Source organism: Narcine bancroftii, chromosome 2, assembly GCF_036971445.1.
Source record: "Narcine bancroftii isolate sNarBan1 chromosome 2, sNarBan1.hap1, whole genome shotgun sequence".
NCBI classification, from domain to species: Eukaryota; Metazoa; Chordata; class Chondrichthyes; order Torpediniformes; family Narcinidae; genus Narcine; species Narcine bancroftii.
In genome coordinates, this window is record NC_091470.1 from 293,235,588 (window position 1) to 293,240,821 (window position 5,234).

Genomic DNA, 5,234 nt, shown 5'->3' on the forward strand with positions numbered 1-5,234 from the left:
AAAGCAATGGGGAGGCAGAGCAAGCAGTACAAACAGTAAAGAACCTGCTCAAGAAGGCAAAAGACCCTTACCATGCACTATTGGCATACAGAGCCACACCTTTGAGCAACGGCTACAGTCCAACCCAGTTGCTAATGGGATGTCACCTTTGCATGAGGTTGCAGCCAGAACTCCCAGACTTGCTACAACTCCAGAACGAGGAGAGGGAGAAGAGGTGTAAGAATGCAAAATGGTGTAGCAAGAGACACAGAATGAGTGTCCTGGAAAAGCTGGTACCAGGAGATGAGGTATGGATCTCCGATGCAAGACAGCAAGGTACACTAACTTCCGTGCACCACAACCCACGGTCATACATGGTTAGCGGGCCACAAGGGACACTGAGATGGAATTGCCAACATCTTGTTCCCATACCAGATTCTCCAGGTGAAAAGCAACAAGAACACAGGCTGGAAATAGACACTCCTGCAAAGGCAGGTCCAGAGACTCTGCCGACAGAAACACAAGAGTTTACCTTGCATAATAAGAACAAGGTCAGGCTGGGAAGTAAAGAATCCATAGAGACTGATTCTATAGGGACTGCAAAACACTCAGAGTCCAGAAGGACATATATTGTAAATGTTTTGTGTGTATTTGTACCTGAATGTGTAAAGGTAACTGTAGAGGGTGAAGACACAGAAAAGGAGGCTTCGAATGCAACGCAAGGAGGATGTGGTGTATCACTATTGGTGGGATGTCAAGCGGGCTGTTGACGTCACGGGCCTGGACTTTTGCATCCAGGAGAGAGGTGTCTGGCAGACTCGGGTCCAGCAGGGAAGGCCTGCACATGTAGATGTTTACTAGAGTATGGTAAAATAAAACCAGCTATGAACGCAACTCCAGGCTCAAGGTAGATTTTATTATGAGTGTGTTTGTACCCAACACGATAGAAGGCGGTGGAGGGAAGGTCAGGCATCAGACCTGAAGCATTAGTTATCCTTTACTTCCCGTAGTTGCCGCATGACCGACTGAATTTCTCCAGCACATTTCTGTATTGTATTCCATCCCAGCAGCTGCAGACTTTCTTGTTTAACTCCATTCAGGTGTTAAACAATACCTTTGTATTGGTGCTAACCTTTTCCTGCAGGAGAGATATCTAATGCCCATTTGGAATTTTCCCAAGGACATCATGTACACAAGGGCTATAAAAACCACTATCATAAACATTATATCATCAAAATAAAATAATTTGGATTAATTCCTTCCAGTACAATGCATTGTGGTTGCAGGGTTCATCATTTAAAAAAAACATTAAGTTTACTTGTCTTCGCTGATTTTAAAACTCTCCCAAATGCCACACAGTGCTTTTATCACCAGAATGAACAAGGGCAGAAGATGCACTGGTACACCACCACCTGATGTTTCCTGTCAGTGCACTCTATCCAGACTTGAAAATAATCTCTGTTCCTTAATGGTTGTTGGGTTTAAGTCCTGGAACTCTCCACTACTACTTCATCAAGAGAAATTAAGAATGGAAAGAAATGCTGTTCTTGCCTTCAAAACCCACATCTTGTAAAAAGTATTTTTTTAAAAATCACGAAAAGCAGGGAATCCAAGGCACTGTCTTTCATTTTGTCTCCTGTTTTAGCTTTATTAAGCTTGTGCTTCACTCAAGTTGTTCTATAAAATTGAGCACAGTAAAGTATATTATTTAATTGCTTCAAATTTGAAAAAAGATATTCACATAAGATTTTGAAGCTTTTATTAAAGATAATTCCATATTTTAAATAATATTGCCAAAGTGAATTGGTTGGTTATTCTTTTGGCAATAGTAGTCAAAAGCATTTGTATACCAGTGAAATCCAACCAAATTTGTGAAAAAAATGAAAATAAAATTAACTTTTTAATGTTTCTGATTTATCTGATTCTATAAAATTTGCAATTTGTTAAACAAGCATTTTATTAAACAAAGAGACAGATGCGAGCAACATAAGGATATGATGAAAAATGAAAGCTAAATACTTAAACTCTATTTTTAATGTGTTTACATGCTTTTCAATATACAAAACATTTTATCTCAAAGCATCAATATCAGTTTAGGAAATTAAATGAAGGGTTATAAATATAATTATTGTAGACTGTAGACTGAATCCTGGGCATGTACTTCAGTTATGAGTGAAAATGAAATGTTGCTCCAGTGACATCTACTCTTAGTAATGAAAGGAAGATTATGAGAGACAGAAGGAAGTGTGAAGGTCATAACCTTACATTTTTTTCCAAGATGGAGTTCTCCTAGAAACATTGGCATATTTTGAATACACATTAGAAGTATTGACATGTTTGGTCATTACCTATAAATGTTGCACATTACATGGGATCTGATGAAAGATGGATTAACTACTTATGGATAATGGTGATACAGATCAGGTAAATGTTTTAGAAGGTCTTAAGGGTACTAGATCAGTGTCAGCAGGTTTCCATTCTTGTATATAGTAAAATACATTTTTCAACATACAAGCTATAATAAATATAGGCTTAGCATTTCTGCATCTTTTCCATTCAGTTTACAGTGTGGAATTGACTTAAGTAATGTAATTTTTGTTATACTGTACTAATGGTTGCACTTCAGTGTTTGTGCAGAAGTCAATTGAACAAAAGCAGCCTGCTCTTCAAAACTTAGTTCAAACTGTATGCCAGAATGATTTTGCTCGTCAAAAACAATCTGCTGGAGAAACTCAGTGGCTCAAGCAGCATCAGCAGGAGGAAAAAGAATAGTTAACGTTGAGTGCTAAAGAAAAGTTAGCACAAATGCCAGAATAAAGAGAACAGGGTGGGAGGGGTGGATAGGGACACCACACAGGGCACACTCCACCCTACATGGCTTATCTTCCTCCATCTGACCCCAGAATGTTCTTGCTTTCCTCTCTCTTTGACTCACATTTGGGAGTCCTTTGCCTCTACTCATCACGTTTCACCAATGCTTGGTTTTCCAATCCTATGTGAAGCTCCTGTAGATTGACAAAAAGAGAGAGGCCAAAAAAAAAAACAAAGGGGTCAGGTGCAGGGTGCTTAGATGCTGGAATCTGTTAAGGTGAGAATGGTGGTGTAAAGAGAGACCAGATGCAACCAAAGGTGGGAGTAGAGAACAGGACAATCTAGTGGAAAAATTGGCGGGTGGGGGGGGGGGAATGAGAATGGGTAGGAGGTGGGTGGAAAAGGAGACAAGACGAGAAGAGGATTGGGGAAAGTGCAGAAATTGTATGGAGGACTTCTTTCTTTTATAATCTTTTTATTAATCATAGGTAAACATGAGAATAGGAATACATAATCCAAAAGGGGGAAAAAATTACTGACATATAAATATATATCTGGTATTACACCACAAGTAATGAATATGTTCTCATCTCCTCAAACTGAAATCTTCAAAAAAAATTTATTATATAAAACCTTATCTAATCTAAGAAAAAAAAGCAAAAGAAAAAAGGAAAAGGCTGGGCAGCCTATCCTGAGAATTTATTAATAAAAATTAATTGTCTGGTCTTCACCAACAAAGAGAAAGGAAGTAAAATTAAATATAGTCCATAAGGGAAAATAATATACGAACTAAGTCCTGTGGAAATGATTTATAAAAGGTCACCAAGTCTCTTCAGATTTAACAGAAGTGTCACATGTACGACTCCTAATTTTCTCTAAACTTAAACATGACATAATTTGAGAGAACCATTGAGTCAAAGTTGGTGGATTAGAATCTTTCCATTTAAATAAGATGACTCTTCTAGCCAACAACGTAGAAGAGGCTGCAACCTGATGTGGGAACGCATGGAAACATCACTGCATTGAGTCAAAGTTGGTGGATTAGAATCTTTCCATTTAAATAAGATGACTCTTCTAGCCAACAACGTAGAAGAGGCTGCAACCTGATGTGGGAACGCATGGAAACATCACTGGAAATATAATTCCAAAAAAAGAAGCAGTCAATGGGTTAGGTTGCAAATTGATATCCAGTGTAGCTGACAAAGTCTTAAAAATATCTATCCAATACCTCTCCAACATAGTGCACGACCAAAACATATGGGTTAGAGAAGCCACTTCTGATTTACATCTATCACAAATAGGACTAACAAGGTATTAACCAATCGAAAAATCTTCTCTCATGATTCCTCTGAAAGATGTCACTGAAGTTTCTCTTCCCAGGCCCTTTTAATTTTGTCTTTAGAATTTATTGCAATCATAATAACTATTATATGTTACCTATTACACCCTAATGAGAAGGGTTCAAATTAAAACTGGTTAAAAGATTTTGGAAAGTGAAGGAGTAAAGTATTCAGAAAATGTCTAATTTGGAAGTATCCAAAAAAAAGTGTCTTAGCTATATGACATTTATTAGATAATTGTTCAAAAGTTATTAAGCTACCATCTATAGACAAATCTTAAAAAAATTCCTTTAACTTCCCTAAATGAGATGGCTGAAAAAATTAATTAAGAGAAATGGTGGTGGATAAATAAAATTTTCCAGTCAAAGAACTTCTGAAATTGAAACCAAATTCGTAATGTATATTTAATTTTTTTTGTAACTTTTTATTTATCGCACTATGAACCATATCAATAAAAATATGTACAAATGCTTCTCATTAAGTATACACAGTGACACTTCCCCCTTTTCTCCCTCCCCCCTTCCCACCTCCCCCCAAAACCATAATAAACCTATAAAATACAAGCAAAGAACATCTTCACACAAAAGAAAAATAAAAAAAGTCATGTCGTCTACTTTTACACATTAAATTTGTTTTTCTTTCTTTTTTTATATTTAAAAAAATATGGAATGCTTCACGAATTTGCGTGTCATCCTTGCGCAGGGGCCATGCTAATCTTCTCTATATCGTTCCAATTTTAGTATTTGTGCTGCCGAAGTGAGCACTTACACATTAAATCTGATCCTGTTTATCTTCTTATCACTTTAGGAGATGGAGGTCCGAGGCTGACATTTTCTGTCATATTTCATATACTGGTTCCCAAATTTGTTCGAACAATGTATATTTGTCTCTTAAATTATACATAATTTGTTCCAATGGAATACACTTACTCATTTCCATGTACCATTGTTGTATTTTCAGACTCTCTAACATTTTCCAGGTTGACATTATACATTTTTTTGCTACCGCTAAAGCTATCATAATGAATCTTTTTTGGACTCTGTCCAATTTGAGACCTAGTTCTTTACTTCTTGTATTATTTAAAAGAAAAATTCTGGATTTTTT

At 36.7% G+C, this 5,234-nt stretch overlaps 1 non-coding gene across 1 annotated transcript; it reads right to left on the reverse strand.

Annotated features, from left to right (window-relative positions):
- Positions 1-4,787: 4,787 nt before the first annotated feature.
- LOC138755947 (U6 spliceosomal RNA) lies at positions 4,788-4,894 on the reverse strand. Its single transcript, XR_011352645.1, has one exon. It is a non-coding gene; the product is annotated as a U6 spliceosomal RNA (small nuclear RNA).
- Between the last annotated feature and the right edge of the window lie 340 nt (positions 4,895-5,234).